The 17,661-nt window shown below is 33.8% G+C and overlaps 1 long non-coding RNA gene across 1 annotated transcript; it reads left to right on the top strand.

Moving 5' to 3' along the window:
- The first annotated feature begins 8,734 nt into the window (after positions 1–8,734).
- LOC126884082 (uncharacterized) lies at positions 8,735–11,266 on the top strand. Its single transcript, XR_007697838.1, has 2 exons — positions 8,735–9,938; positions 10,428–11,266. It is a non-coding gene; the product is annotated as an uncharacterized LOC126884082 (long non-coding RNA).
- The last annotated feature ends 6,395 nt before the right edge of the window (positions 11,267–17,661 follow it).

The following is a 17,661-nucleotide window of genomic DNA, read 5'->3' as shown; positions in this document are numbered from 1 at the left end:
TACGGCTTCCGGCTGACGTGATTGTCATTGAAGAAGGGGCTATTCGTCACTTCAATCTCGGCTGTTGTTGAAAGCAGACCCATCAGCCATCACGCCAGTGGTATTACAGAGAATATAAAATTTTAGTTGAAATGTTTGAATAGAATATACGTTTACGTGGGAAGAAGTTGTTTTGTTCTTGGTTGTTAAGTGGTTTTGAAAAGAAGAGGTTTTTTTTGTTTTCCAACACCTTTTTGAAGAGTAATGGGTATGTATTAAAAAAAATGATGTTTTTTTTCCTTAAATAAAAAATAACCCTGTTATTCATTTAAAATATCTTTCATATATTATCTTTAAATGAATTGTTATTCTTCAATCATCAGATTTGCAATACTTCAATACCATTGCACTTATTTTTTTCTATAGAGAAAAGAATTCTTTCTAACTATATACTTCCAGTTCAAAATCAGGTTGGAATTAATGACCATTCTCCTTCTCTCCTTTATATAACTCCATAAAGTAATCTTGATTACCAGATTCATATTTACTTGTTCAAATACTTCCTTATATTCGTTTAAAAAGGCTCTTTCCAGTCAAGGATAATCAAGGTCAATGACTTCAAGCATGGACGTCAAACTCAATTTTTACTTAGATTTTTTCTCTGTCAAGTTCTGATAAGGTGATACACCTTTTTGCAGAGGCCCTGTTTCTTTTGTGGTCAAGGCAATCAGCTGATCAAGGTTTGTTTTTTTTAGCCACTGGTGGAGATCAAGATTAAGTCAATCCTTTTTTTTGGGATATGGAATAAATAGAGGATCATTTTGAGTTCTTTTGGCATTGGATGGATTTTATTTTTTGTTTTTTTGGAGATAGACAGTTTTCCCGGTGCTAGGAAGTACCTCCTTGTCGCACCACATCGTCGTACCTTCTGGTTGGTGAGAAGTACTCCCCCTAAGGTAGAGGAAACCTGGAATATACCTTACTTGGCTCTCCCGCATCAACTTAACCGGAGTTTGGAGAAGCCACAGGCCTACTTTTTGTAGAAACGACAGGTTTTATTATTAAAATTTACATTTTCAATTCTTTTACATAACATATTTCAACTTTAACATTTTTAATACCATATATAATCTTAATAATCATATAAATTCATTTTTCTAAAATCAATTAACGTAATCATAATCAATATTTTTCTTTTCCACAACTTTTATATGTCATTTTCATTATTGTATTTGTATTCTATTTTATTTAAAATAGTCCGGAGATCATAACCTATCTGGTAAGATACTGTGCACACTATCTCGGTTATTATCACAATATATCAGTATTGTCCAGTGTATCATTCCGATCAGATGTGGGATTGTCAACCAATATTGTAATCCTCCTTAATAATAAGTTTTTGTACACACATATTTAGATCCATTAACTGTCTTGGTATAATAAATTCAATATATTTGCTTTTCTCTACTGTAATATCTGTGTAATTGACAGGAGCGTACTAGCCTAGTACGTCAGGTGGTTAGCTAGTTTGTATAAAATTGTATATAGGGGTTATAGGTATTTTTTTTTCATTAAATTTGTTGGTTGTACATACTTATATGTTTTATTATCCTACCTTTTTAATAGTATTAGTTAGGTACAGCAATATAGGTCACGTGGAGAGCAATATATTCTATTCTTTCCTGGCGCTCAACACTACTTCTGAATATCTTCTTGGTCAATAGTTCTTTTCTTGTCATTACTCCTTATATTAATTTATTTTCTTTATCATTCAAGTATTTCAGTAGGTACCGTCTTACTAGGGCGTGCAAATACGGCCTGATCCTTCCCTGAGCCCTACTGTTTAGTCTCTTCAATTTCCAGCTAGCCTATTTTGAGGAAACTTCCATAAATAAGTAATTACCCTTTAAAGCTATATCTATTCTGCCACAACAGAACCCCATTTTTGTTACAATTGACGCTCGCCAACGTGGAGCCCGATTTTCAGTAAGACAGTACCTTTCTTTATTTTGTTGCTTATTGTAAATTTTTCTAGTAAGTATCTTTCTGGTCCATTGTTGTATATTTTGTAATTATATAGATACATTTTGATTCCTTTTGTATGTTATTTGGAAAATACACTAGTGCACTTATATTGCTGTATTGGTACTATTTTAATTTATTTAAAATTATAATTGTAAATCGTGAGTAGGATAATATTTGAACAGGTATATTGGTTGACATTTCGGTCTGGTCGGTTTGGTGATACCTGGATATTTATTTTGAAATATTTTGAATGATTTATTTTTTTTGATATCTAGGTACATTACTACTTTTGATTTAGGTGCAGCCACAATATACTACAGTTAGCTAAATTTTTGCTTACCATACATATATATAATTTATAAAGTTTTCATTTTTTTTATATACATTTTCGTTTAAACATTTACTTAAATTATTTTAAATATCTACCCCAAATATATATCTCGGTTATATTTGGTTTGTCGGTTTGTTAGGTCGTTAGTTTAGCAGCTCGTCGGTTGAGCAGCTTGTTTATTAGATTGTCGGTTAATTGGGTCGTTAGTTTGTTGGGGTGGGTTCGATTTGTCGTTGTCGGGTTGGGTTTATTGTTACTAATTCTTTCCCTATCACCATGTGTACCTTTCAGCCAGAACATTTGTTAGTTAAGGAGTTAGATTATGAGCTGAGGATAAGGGAAATAGAGGTTGAAGAAGCCGCTAAATGTGATAGAAAACGCAGTCTATGGCGTGGTGCTCTTAAACAGGAGCAAGGAAATAGGAGTTTCCGTGAGATTTCAGCTGCAGCTATTCCTTTCCTGGAACAACAACAGGGAATAAATGAGACATTAGAGGATCTTACGCAAAAGATAAATAATTTTAGAGGGACTGTCCATGATAGCATGTATTCTAGATACATTTCACGTCTTGCTCATATCTCTGGTCGTGTCCACTTATTATGTTGCTCAGATGAGGAGCAACAATTTTACAAACGCTCTATGTCCATTAGGATTCTCAGTTTAGAAGGTGAACTTGATTCTCGCGTAAATCCTTTAGCCACCTCCACTCCTGTTTCTTCGGTTCAAGCCTCTAATTCCTTGTTACATCCCAAGCCTGTGCAGGTACATAAGTGGGGAGTTTCGTTTTCTGGTGAAGGCCACTATGACAAAGTTATTTCATTTTTGGATAGGGTAGAATGTCTCCGTGTTTCAAGAGGCGTGAGTGAAGAGGATCTTTTTTCAGCTTCTGCAGAATTATTTACTGGCCATGCTTTTACGTGGTTTATGAACAACCGTGGTAGCTTTACCACTTGGACTGATTTGGCTCAGAAACTGAAATCTGACTTTCTGCCGTATTCTTTCCAGACTGATCTCTTAGACGAGATCAAGAACCACAAGCAGAAACCTGGAGAATCAGTGACCATGTTTATCAATACTATGTTAGGCATGTGTAGTCGATTAGACACTCCTTTAACGGATAGTTCGAAAATCAAAATAATTCTAAAATGTTTGCTACCTTTTTACCATGCCCAATTAGCACTGGTTGATATAGCCAGTATAGAAGACCTCACAGAAAAATGTAAACGCTTAGAGGAAACTCTATCTTGGTCTCTTAATTCCCCTACCACTTCGCAATTCAATTCTGGTCCTGTTGGTTTTAATTATCAACCCTCAAGAAATCGTTCTTGGCAATCTAGACCCCATACACCGAATGTGTCTGTGACTACTTCTTCTTTTTCGTGCTGGAATTGTCGGGAAGCTAATCACGCATTTCGTGATTGTACCAGACCCCAAACGCGGATTTTTTGCCACGGTTGTGGTAGAGACAACACATTAAAACGTAACTGTTTTAAGTGTTCGGGAAACGAGCATGTAGAGGCTCGTACCCTGAGCGTTCCTCAAACAGCAGCACCATCAGGGAACATGACCGCAGCTGTAGACGAAGCTTCAGGTCCAATACCCGCCAGCAGCTCGAACACCTCTCAGGAAGGAAGAAACACTTTCAACCGGAGACCAGCACGCAAACCGAAATCCGGGAAAAAGTAATTGTTAGTAACACTTCAGTTGACTCGTACGGTTCGCTTGATCATAGATTATCCCCTCCAGTCTTAAACTGGAATTTTAGTAATAAGCATAATCGAGACAAGGAAACAGTTCCAAATTCTATACCAGGTTGTATGTTTGTAAATAATAATAATATGTCTATGTTAATACCAGATAATTTTGAAAATAAATCAGATATTTTGGATTTTGATATAAATTCGTTATTAGTTAGGAAACATGATAACCGACCTTATCTTGAAATTGAAATTTTAGGACAATCTTGTTTAGCTCTATTAGATAGTGGCTCTAACATTTCTTTAATAGGTTCGTATTCGCTGAAATTGTTAGAAAATACTGATATTAATGTTATGCCTATTTCTTCTCTGCAAGTCTCTACTGCGGATGGTGCAATCCAGTCAATTACAGGTAAATTTGACACAGAAATCGTAGTTGCCAATATTCGGAAAATGATTACATTTTATGTTATCCCTTCAGTTAAAAATTCTATAATTCTTGGCATGGATTTCTTAAATGCATTTAATAGTACATTAAACTGTTCAGATTTTTCGTTATTTATAACCTTTTTCTTCCTTTAATGTCGCAACTGTAAGTGCCATTCGTGAGTTCTCTAGTTTGTCTAGCTTAGAACAAACCCAGTTAGAGAATATTATCTCTAAATTTTCTTCTATCTCTTCCAAAGATAAATTAGGCCGTACACATTTAATATCTCATACTATCGAAGTGAACACTTCAACTCCGTTTAGACAATATCAATATCCCATACCTCAGGCATGGCAAGCAGATTTAGGTAAAGAAATTGATTCGATGCTCTCTCTAAACATTATCGAACAGTCAAATTCTTCGTATTGTTCGCCGTTATGGATGACGAAGAAGAAGGATGGATCATTCCGAGTATGCTTCGATGGTCGCAAACTTAATAGTATCACTACTAATCGAGATGCTTATCCCATCCCTCGGATAGATATAATTCTGAGCAAACTTCAGAATGCCAAATATATCTCTTCGATCGATTTATCCAAAGCCTTCTTACAAATTCCGTTAAGCGAAGAGAGTAAGAAGTATACTGCTTTCGCTGTCAGTGGTAAAGGGTTATTTCAATTTGTCACAATGCCTTTCGGTCTAGTTTCAGCTCCGCAAACAATGTGTCGTTTAATGGACTTGGTTATTGGTCCCCAACTCGAACCATTCGTATTCTATTATTTAGATGACATTATAGTTGTTACTCCTGATTTTTCGTCACATATTGAAATATTGGAGAAATTATTTTCACGCCTTAAAGAGGCTAATCTCACTGTTAATTTAGAGAAATGTAATTTTTGTCGTCCTAATTTGAAATTTCTAGGATATGTTGTTGATCATCAAGGTTTGAGAACAGACCCTGATAAAGTAACCGCTATTAAGGACTTCCCCATTCCTAAAACTACTACACAATTACGTAGGATCTTGGGCATGTGTGGTTACTATCGTCGATTTGTGCCTTCTTATTCTACTTTATTATCACCCCTTACTGACCTCCTTAAGAATAGGAAAAAGGGCCAGACTATCACCTGGACTCCTGAAGCCGATGATGCTTTTCATCGCATTAAAGAAGCTCTTACCAGTGCTCCTGTCATGACTTCACCTGATTTCAGTGAACACTTCTATCTCATGACAGATTGTTCAAATACCGCTTCAGGTGGTGTACTCTTTCAGATGAAAGATGGTTCTGAACACCCCATAGCCTATACTAGTAAGAAGCTTAATAAGGCTCAGAAAAATTACTCCACTACAGAGCGTGAACTCCTTGCTATTATTCATGGCTTGGAGGCTTTCCGTTACTATTTAGAAGGTCGTAAGTGCACCCTTATTACTGACCACAGTTCATTATTGTGGATGCATTCTATGCGTAACCCCTCCCAACGTTTGTCTCGATGGATTTGTAAGTTGTCAGCCTTTGATTATAATATCGTCCATCGTAAAGCAAATGGTGTTGTAGTAGCTGATGCTTTGTCTCGAACATTTGATGTCAATCTTCTTGACTTATCCACTTTAGTTCCGGATGCATGGTATCAGAAAATGGTGGAAAAGGTTACCCAAGAACCTGATCAGTATCCTGATTTTAAAGTAGAAAATAATATCCTTTATAAGCATGTCGTTAGTTCAGTGGAAGCTTTGTCTAATATGTCTGATTGGAAAATTGTCGTCCCAACAGCAAACAGGGATGAAATCCTTCGTAGTTTTCATGATAATATGACATCAGGTCATTTCGGTTCCTATAAAACATTTAGTAGGATAGCAGAATTATATTATTGGCCTGGCATGCGCAACTATATTAAGAAATATATATCTAGATGCAAAGTTTGTGCTACTTGCAAGCCAAGTACTATGCCACAAGCTGGATTAATGGGTACTTTTAGGAACATTGACTTCCCATGGCAGATGATATCCATGGATCTGATTGGACCACATCCTCGTAGTTACAATGGCTATACCTATTGTTTAGTAGTTGTGGACTACTTTACTAAATTTCCACTAGTTTTTCCTCTTCGTAATGCCACTGTCCCTGCCATTGTGAAATATTTGGAGGAGCAGGTCTTTTTGTTGTTTGGTGTTCCCCAAATTGTTTCTTGTGACAATGGTCCTCAATTTGTGTCTAAGGCTTTTAAAGACCTTCTAACTAAATACAAAGTTCAGAAGATCTTTTATAATGCTGCATACCATCCACAAGCTAATCACAGTGAGCGAGTGAATCGCAGTATTGTAACAGCCCTTAGATCGTGCACTTATCCAGACCACAGAGCTTGGGACCAGTATATTCACTCAATAGCTCAAGCCATAAGAACTTCGGTCCATGAAGTTACTCAATGTTCTCCAGCTTATTTGAATTTTGGTAGAAATATTGCTTTGTCTGGTGATTATTTTGGTTTAATTTCAGACAATTCCACAAATCTCCCTCCGATCTCTGAGAAGCTTCATCGTTTAGATGATCTTCAGACTTTGCCTCCAATATTTGCAGACATCAGAAAGAAGTTAAAATTTTCTTACCTTAAGTCACAGAGTCAATATAATTTGAGGAAAAGAGATTTGCGATTCTTGGTTGGTGATCAGGTATTGAAACGCAATTTTGTTAAGTCTAGTAAAGGTGATGCTATTTCTGCCAAATTTTGTCAGAAGTACGTCCCATGTGTTGTCAGTAAAGTAATCTCTCCTCTCATATATGAATTGAAAGATAGTTCGTCCAACAGGAAACTTGGTCGATTTCATATAAAGGACTTACTACCAGATAATACTGTCAACGACTTAGAATCTTCATCATCAGAAGAAGAAGATTAACTTAACATTATTGATTAAGTTAATTCCTCTTTCTAAATTTCAGGAATACTCGATTGGTTAATGAATAGGTAAATGATTGGATTTTGATTTTAGTCACCGGATAGGGCCACTATGTTTTATCCATTATAATAATATTTTTAGCTTTCCATATTCTATGTATCTTAGATGTCATTAGTTTTAGCATTGAGATTTGGCTTAATTTGGCTTGTTATTGAACTGGTATGGAACTGTAACACCTTGTATGTGATTATGCTTATATATGGCATCACTTGTAGATTAGTGTATCTACATAATAGGTTTAGTTTATGTTTATCTGGTGTGTTTAATTTTGTAGGTTCTACTGGAAAGTTATTCCAATGCTTGGTATGATTCCTTGGTACATTAGCTTATTTTGGTCTAAAGAAGTCATCCTGATATTTGTTGTGGTAAATGCAATTTGAGTATACAGTGTGATTCCAAAGTTATACTTCATTGGTCAAAAATTTAATTAAGTAGTTGAGATAAAATTTATGATAAAGGTTATGAAACCATGTTGTTATTTATCGTATTGAACATTTCTTAGGAAAATGGTTTGCCTAGCTTGGCTATGCAAATACGTGGGTTCGAAACTTGTATTACTTATCAACTGTGCACATGATAGGAAGCAGATTTCATGGGTCACCCTTGCCTAGCCCTAGGTCACACCCTAATCAGTTCAGATGCTGAATATTTATGAAAGAATGTTTAATCATCATTTTAATCATGCACTAAGCATTCTTATTCGATTTTCAGTGTATGATCATTCTATAGAGACTTAGTCTTAAACTTGTCTGTCTATTGTACACTTATTATTCTTAGTTTTGCTATTTGATTGTTCTGATAATAATGTGACTTCTTGGATATCAGTCCTATGGAAATATATAGCTTTTGGATGCACCAAGGGATTATTGTGTTTGAGCATCATCTTTCCAATAAACTCATCTTTTTTTTGGTTCATATATGTACCTTAGGGTCAGGATCAATATCCTGTTCTCTGTGAGTAACTAGGGAACATTTTCTTAATCTGCAGTTTCTTTAGAAATTGATTTACTTGTTCTCTAGTATTTCCATAATTGGATTTATTTATAAGAGTTATTAATATGTGACTTCTTGAATTCTTTCATGAGAGATGACTTCGAAATATTGGTTAGCTTCTTCTGGCCATTCTTATCAATCTGTTGTAGCTATAGCTATAGTTAGAGAATCCCAGAGTAAGCTAACTTCTGTTAGGTCAACTATTCGATTAGTTACCCTTAGATAGATCTCCCATTGAATCTGATACAAATCTGATGATCGGTTGAGTTAGGGTCATGGTAAAAAAATATGTAATCATCATTAGTACATTTAGTACTAGGTGTAGCTCAATTAAATCTGCCTGATTGTTCCACCTTGGATATGCTTCAATATAAATCTGTTGTCCAATGTCGGATCAATTTAGGATAAAAGGCTTGCTACAATAATTTCCTTTCTTGTCAATAACTCTTATATTTATTTTGATATACTATGGTCTATGTTGGCTTATTGCGAATTGGCTACGAAATCTACTAATTGTTCACTTTGGATATGCTCTATTTAAATCTGTTGTCCATCGATAGAACGATCTTGTATTACTCGTCCCATTCGACATTTTTTTGATTAGGATTTATCTGAATTATGTAATTTAGAAAAGGGTTATAATAAACCTTAAATATGTATGTTGGTACCATATGTGATATATTGGTCATTAGGACAACTCCATTTACATGACTCATAATTTGCGGTTAGGTATAATCGATCGAGTCAAATGTAAGTGTGTATAAGTTAGTCGTTGTATAGGTTATGTTTTGTTTTGTAGTTATGAATATGGTTATTATGGTGTTCTTGTTGACTATAATTTGGGGTTTTATAAAAATCTACTGAATCAACTTGAACACAATTTGGTCTTTATGATGTATGCCACCGAGAACTTGTCCTACGAGTTCTGTGTCACCAATATAGGTTATTTTAGAGTAGAGTAGTATTCTTAGATTCGTAGTATATTTTAGATATTTGGTTATTCACGCCTGTGTTGGATCCCACAGCGTGTGATTTTTTTTATGGATACTTGTATTGAGTATTTATATATGTATAAAAAAAATTGTTCATTAGATCAATTTTTTTTTCTCCGAGTAAAGGGGGAATGTAACGATTAGTTATTACCATCGTTACTAAAATATTTATTCCAATAGTAACTAGGTATGCAACCAACTTTACAGACAATTGTATTGAAAGTTGCAGTTGATCGACGACAAAATTGGTAACTTTTGGGGAATTCAGAACCTAGAAGTTGGTTTGTGTGTCGATACGGCTTCCGGCTGACGTGATTGTCATTGAAGAAGGGGCTATTCGTCACTTCAATCTCGGCTGTTGTTGAAAGCAGACCCATCAGCCATCACGCCAGTGGCCATTACAGAGAATATAAAATTTTAGTTGAAATGTTTGAATAGAATATACGTTTACGTGGGAAGAAGTTGTTTTGTTCTTGGTTGTTAAGTGGTTTTGAAAAGAAGAGGTTTTTTTTGTTTTCCAACACCTTTTTGAAGAGTAATGGGTATGTATTAAAAAAAATGATGTTTTTTTTCCTTAAATACAAAAAAGAACCCTGTCATTCATTTCAAATATCTTACATATATTATCTTTAAATGAATTGTTATTCTTCAATCATCAGATTTGCAATACTTCAATACCATCGCACTTATTTTTTTCTACAGAGAAAAGAATTCTTTCTAACTATATACTTCCAGTTCAAAATCAGTTTGGAATTAATGACCATTCTCCTTCTCTCCTTTATATAACTCCATAAAGTAATCTTGATTACCAGATTCATATTTACTTGTTCAAATACTTCCTTATATTCGTTTAAAAAGGCTCTTTCCAGTCAAGGATAATCAAGGTCAATGACTTCAAGCATGGACGTCAAACTCAATTTTTACTTAGATTTTTTCTCTGTCAAGTTCTGATAAGGTGATACACCTTTTTGCAGAGGCCCTGTTTCTTTTGTGGTCAAGGCAATCAGCTGATCAAGGTTTGTTTTTTTTAGCCACTGGTGGAGATCAAGATTAAGTCAATCCTTTTTTTTGGGATATGGAATAAATAGAGGATCATTTTGAGTTCTTTTGGCATTGGATGGATCTTATTTTTTGTTTTTTTGGAGATAGACAGTTTTCCCGGTGCTAGGAAGTACCTCCTTGTCGCACCACATCGTCGTACCTTCTGGTTGGTGAGAAGTACTCCCCCTAAGGTAGAGGAAACCTGGAATATACCTTACTTGGCTCTCCCGCATCAACTTAACCGGAGTTTGGAGAAGCCACAGGCCTACTTTTTGTAGAAACGACAGGTTTTATTATTAAAATTTACATTTTCAATTCTTTTACATAACATATTTCAACTTTAACATTTTTAATACCATATATAATCTTAATAATCATATAAATTCATTTTTCTAAAATCAATTAACGTAATCATAATCAATATTTTTCTTTTCCACAACTTTTATATGTCATTTTCATTATTGTATTTGTATTCTATTTTATTTAAAATAGTCCGGAGATCATAACCTATCTGGTAAGATACTGTGCACACTATCTCGGTTATTATCACAATATATCAGTATTGTCCAGTGTATCATTCCGATCAGATGTGGGATTGTCAACCAATATTGTAATCCTCCTTAATAATAAGTTTTTGTACACACATATTTAGATCCATTAACTGTCTTGGTATAATAAATTCAATATATTTGCTTTTCTCTACTGTAATATCTGTGTAATTGACAGGAGCGTACTAGCCTAGTACGTCAGGTGGTTAGCTAGTTTGTATAAAATTGTATATAGGGGTTATAGGTATTTTTTTTTTCATTAAATTTGTTGGTTGTACATACTTATATGTTTTATTATCCTACCTTTTTAATAGTATTAGTTAGGTACAGCAATATAGGTCACGTGGAGAGCAATATATTCTATTCTTTCCTGGCGCTCAACACTACTTCTGAATATCTTCTTGGTCAATAGTTCTTTTCTTGTCATTACTCCTTATATTAATTTATTTTCTTTATCATTCAAGTATTTCAGTAGGTACCGTCTTACTAGGGCGTGCAAATACGGCCTGATCCTTCCCTGAGCCCTACTGTTTAGTCTCTTCAATTTCCAGCTAGCCTATTTTGAGGAAACTTCCATAAATAAGTAATTACCCTTTAAACCTATATCTATTCTGCCACAACAGAACCTCATTTTTGTTACAAGTTATCCTCCCTCTCAATAAGGTCCGGAACATTGTTTAAATAATCAAAATGTCAAAAAATTAAGGAAAAATTCGATTTTTTTTTGTTTTTTTGATTATAACTTTAAAAGTATTCATTTCCGAGAAAAGTTGTACTGGTATAAAAGTTGCGTAATTAAATTTACATAATACAGAATTGGTTACAAATTTAAAAAATAGTCACCCTTGTTGCAAAATAGCAATAATTGTGAAAAAAACATACAAAAACAAATATGCGCATTTTACGTTTTTCAACCATTTATGCTATACTTAGGACCTTCATATTTCACCCTGAAAAACTTTATAATACAGTAAAACAATACTGTAAATTTCATTAAGATCGGTTCAATAAATTTTGCAAAATAAATTTTGCAATCCAGCTTTCGTAAAAAAAATTCATTTTTTCAAAATGTTACAGGACTGAAAATAAAGCAGATAGCAAGTTGAAAATTTTTTTGCATATATAAGACTACTGTACCTTTCATTTGCAATTTTGCAAAATTATAATCGATTAACACCACGGCGTCAGGAATTTTTTTAAATAAACATTAATTATTGGTGCTACGCGCAGGACAGCGGATAGTTTGCTCTGATTGGGCATTCCAATGACCTTTGATAATGATTGATACATTTTAATTTTTATTACATTTCGATATAAATAAATAAATTTGTTTATTGGAAATAAAAACACATACTCTATCCTTTGAAATAACACTTTTATTAGCAAAAACTTTCTTTGATCATATATTTTAACTTAAATAATAAAAGTTTATTATTTTTAAACATATGCAATTGTTTAAACAATATTTCACAAACAATAATAAAATTAGTTTGATTTTTGTGGAATTAAAATATTAAAATACAACAAAATATAGAGTAAGAAAATAATATATTAGATAAAGATTGGAAGAAATTTTGGTGGAAATCAACTTGTGTGAATCGATCACCGCTCTGCTGCGCGTAGCACCAAAAATTATTGTTTATTTCAAACATTTTCTGACGCCGTGGTAATTAATCGATTTTAATTTTGAAAATTGCAAAAAAAGGTACAGTACACTTCTATAAGAAAAAAAATTTCAACTTGCTATCTGCTTTATTTTCAGTCCTGTGACATTTTGAAAAAATGATTTTTTTTTTGCTAAAGCTGGATTGCAAAATTGATTTTGCAAGATCTATTAAACCGATCTTAATGAAATTTACAGTATTGTTTTACTGCGTCATAAAGTTTTGCTGCGTGAAATATGAAGGTCCTAAGTGTAGCATAAATGGCTGAAAAACGTAAAATGCGAATACTTGTTTTTGTATGGTTTTTTCGCAATTATTGCTATTTTGCAACTAGGGTGACTATTTTTTAAATTTTTAACCATTTCTATATTGTAGGAAATTTAATTACGCAACTTTTATGTCAGTACAACTTTCCTCGAAAATGAATAATTTTAAAGTTATAATCAAAAAACGAAGAAAAAAATCGAATTTTTCCTTCAATATTTGACATTTTGATTAATTAAACAATGTTTCGGACCTTTTTGAGAGGGAGGATAACTCAAATATTATTATTTGATTTATTTTCAAGCAATTTCTGCAAATAAATTTGAGTCACCTCTCAACATCTCAAAACAGATGCGCCCTGGACTATATATTTTCAGCATGATCGCGGTGTCATCTGCATAATAATCTAATGTTGTTAATAGTTTCTCCCCAAAATTCAAACTCCACATTGCCATTTCAAGACTTATTTAAAAATTATTTTTTGGAATTTGACTGCTTTATTCGAAGTAATGGAAATGGTCTACAAGCTCGATGATTGTATGCTAAGTTGTGTCCAGGACGTAGGGTACGCCATCATACCATATTTGCTCGTCTTCACCAACGTTTGCACCTAAATAGTGCAAACCAACCAATACTTATAAACAATACATTTAATTTACTTATACGACTAACTGTGATTTCCGTCAAGAAGAACAAACTTTGCATCTGCAACTAGCACACACAGTTTTCGAGTTAATTGCGGAGTTACTTAAATCAAGTAAATACTTGAAAAATTGTTAACATGTTGAATATAAGCACCTTCACTGCTGTGTATTTAAAATTCTTAACGAACATCAATAATTGTGTAAGTTTCATATCCAACGTGTGGACACTCTACTGCCTAGAGACTTTTTTCTGCGCCTATTTTTTTTGCCAATGGATTCTTCATCAAATCACTCAAATCCCTATTTTTTTAATACTGTGTTCTTTGCTAATCAGGCTACTTTTGGGTGACATTGTTATAATATTATTATAATTTACATAATAATAATTTATGAGCTGCAGAAAATCCAGATGGAATCTTTTATGCTCATTTTCAGCATTAGTTTTTAGTAAATATATGAATTGAGGTAATTATTGATCACTAAATCGGACCATATTTCCTCCCACAACGACAAACAGGTTAATATAACCTTTATTTATCACAGGAAGAGTTATTGTTTTTGAAGAAATTCCTCTACAGCTGGCACAACACTTCTTATGGTTCATGCACCAACCCATTTCTGCATTAATGTACATAATAACTTGAATACAGTTTATCAAAATCGTTGGAAAGGTAGGGCAAGGAACATTGGTTTGCTCGGTCGCTAGGTTTAAATCTTCTAGATTGTAGCGTTTATAATAATATGTACCCTGTATTTAAAAAGTGGAGTGATTCAAAATGAAGCTATGGCTGATTTACATATTGCTAAAAAACGGTGAACTGAAGACAGGAACTTTCTTCTTTTAATGTGCCTTATCAGTTCCAAACGGTGGCAATTAACATGGCTATTCTAACTTTATTTACGGCAGATATGAATAGTTCGGCAGTTGACAATCCGAAGCATTGCCGCAAGTTTTGGTGCCACGAGTATCTGCTCCTCCCTGAACCCCTTCGGCTGTCTAGTTTCCGTTGGATGATCAACAGGAACTTATAAATTAAACAAAAAGAAAAGAAAAGATGGTTCAGATTTGATTACAATACAGAGCCTCTACTATGTGCTTATACGTATTTCGAAATAACCGTTTCCTCATCGGAGCACCTGGGTAGAGGCACTGAACTGCAATGAAATCCTTTCATCCTTTCGGGGTAATTATCAGTAGTAATAACCCAAGGACATTGATAATTGTTCGAAAAAAATTTATAACAGATTTCGAAAGCTTGTTGCTTGGAAACAGACCGACGCCGTAGGCGGAGGTCTGTTGCCTGTAAGCAACAAGCTTGAGAAAGTTGTTAAAAAATTTTTGAGCATTTATCAATGTTCGAGGGTTATTCGGATAGAACATTTTTTGCTGGTTATGAAAAAAAAATACAGAGCAGAAACAATTTATTTAAATGTGCAATTAACAAAGGAACAATTAGAAAAATTTAATGAAGATCCAGATATGTTAGTTTCTATAACTGATGAAGATGTATTTCCACTACGCATGCTGTTAATAATTTTATTATGATGTTCTTCGTCAATGTTCAAGTACGGTTTTATTGAGTTGGGATTGTTATGCCCCGTCAATGTTCAAGTCCGGTTTTATTGAGTTGGGATTGTTATGCCCCGTAATTTTTATAAGCTCTTGCTCTTGAACACCACTTTTGGCCAACCAACTGACCGCGGTCGATCTATTGGAGTGATTAGTAATTTTTTTTTCCTTGGTTTTCAAGCCAATCGCTTCGGCAGACGTTTTTGTCCAATTATGAATCATAATTGGAAATCATTTTTCCAATGGGCATATTATCATACCAATGATCATTTTCGGTTTTCCAGTAACGATTTGTTCTTAGGAATAATCTATCCGTTTTAATATTTGGGCCCATTTTTGATAACAATTTTTTAAATAATCTGACAGGACATACGTTACTGTCGTTGTTTTCTATTAAAAATTTGCTGTCAGTACACCTTCTTGAACCACCTTGGCAAGTCTTGCTGAATACAGGGTTATATTGTACTCGATTTGTTGCAGAACCATCGTTATTTGTTTCAATACGAAAAAAGTCAATCAAACAAGCAGCAGCTTCCCCACCTCGCCAAGCTAATTCTACGGCGGTTATGTGATAGAATTTCCGTTGTAGCCCTTCAGGGGTGTCTTCGTTCCACAAATTTATCATTTTTGTTATTTCTACTGCACTCAATGCCTCTGAACTTTGTTTCCTTTTACAGGGATCCGATTGTAGTTCTCGTCGTATAGAATCGCGGGCAGCTCGCGCTTGTTGAAATACAACGCTTTTGAATGGGTCAATAATAACTTTCATTTCCTTATAATACTTTTCTTGTAAAAGCTTACTTGTTAGGTTCCACACGGTTTTCACAGTAGCTTCTTTAAACTCTGTACCATCTTTTCTTCTCATGTTCACAGCCCAATCCTTTAAAATCGACGCCAATTCTTCCACCGTCCGATTTCCATCTAATTCATATTTTCTATCATTGCAAAAGTCCATAAACGCTTTCCATACAAATTTTTTACTGTAAACAGTATTCTTTGGTATATTTGATTCGATAATTTCATTAATATTCTCATCAGTATTACAACCAAATCGTGACATTTTGAAATATTGAATATTTGAAATGTCAAAATCGAAATGAAACGAAATGTAGGTATCCATAGCTACATGATTGAGTGAAAACAGCCCATGGGATCTGTTTTCAGTATAATGTTGGTTTTATTGGTTGTATTCAATCAGATGACCACAAATTAATTGATTTCATTGGATTTCTAATTGAGCAAAAAATTTTCAAAATAATTACCAGAGATGCTACTAGCACCATCTATGAATCGAAAGTCAAATAAGTCAGGAAATAACATTTGGAAATTTCAGGAAACTCTGAGCTTTTTAAGTTGGAAAAATAAAGCATAACACCGTGATAATAATTTTAGCGAATTATTTGCTTTAATAAAAATCCACAAGGAAATAGTTTTCCTGTAGTTGGCTGTATACCATGTTATACAAAAAAAAATAAAATCCTTTATCAAAGGTATATATTTAAAATCCCTAAAAAGGGCTTCATCACAGAACTAGTTTTCGATTGGTTGACCAATCATCATCAGTGCTTACCTAAAATGAATATAACCTGGTAAAATAATGCAAAGAGTTTGAAATTTAGACTACCATTAAGAAAAGTTGTAGGTTATACTCACGTGAAGTTTACATGCTAACCACCAAGATATAGTTTTACAAAAATATGTGGGTCAAAGCCCTTTACAAGTAATTCGTCAAGGAAACATCGGGTAAAAATGCTATCTTAAGCATGGATGTTTAAATTATTTATTAATATGCCCAAGGTAACATCTGAGCTATGGTTTTACTTGTTCACATGGTGGCAGCAAGTGACAATGAAATGGATGGAGACTCCTGGAGAGTCCTTCGGGAGTCTCTATCCATTTAATTGTCACTTGCTGCCATACTATCACCATGTGAACAAGTAAAACCATGGCTCAGATGTTACCTGAAGCATATTAATAAATATTTTAAAAATCCATGCTTAAGATAGCCTTTTTAACCGATGTTTCCTTGACGGATTACTTGTAAAGGGCTTTGACCCACATATTTTTGTATTACTATATCTTGCTGGTTAGCATGTAAACTTCACGTTAGTTTAACCTACGACTTTTCTTAATCGTAGTCAAAATTTCAAAATCTTTGCATTATTTTACCAGGTTATATTCATTTTAGGTAAGCACTGATGTTGATTGGTCAACCAATCAAAAACTAGTTCTGTGATGTAGCCCTTTTTAGGGATTTTAAATATTTTATAAAGGATTTTATTGTATTTTTTTTATTTCCTTTGATATCCACAAAAGTGAATAAATAAACTAAATGAAAAGAAAATATGGTTCAGATTTGATTACACCTCCGAGCCTCTACTATGTGCTTATACGTATTTCGGAATAAGCGTTTCCTCATCTCAGGAAAGAGAGGCTCTGTATTGTAATCAAATCTGAACCATCTTTTCTTTTCTTTCCTTTTAGTTTATACTTTATACACTTTTGTGGATATTAAAGGAAATAATTAGCTAAAA

The sequence above is a fragment of the Diabrotica virgifera genome, chromosome 4 (assembly GCF_917563875.1).
Source record: "Diabrotica virgifera virgifera chromosome 4, PGI_DIABVI_V3a".
Lineage (NCBI taxonomy): Eukaryota > Metazoa > Arthropoda > Insecta > Coleoptera > Chrysomelidae > Diabrotica > Diabrotica virgifera.
The sequence above is the reverse complement of the archived record's forward strand: the minus strand, read 5'-3'. Positions and strand labels throughout refer to the sequence as shown.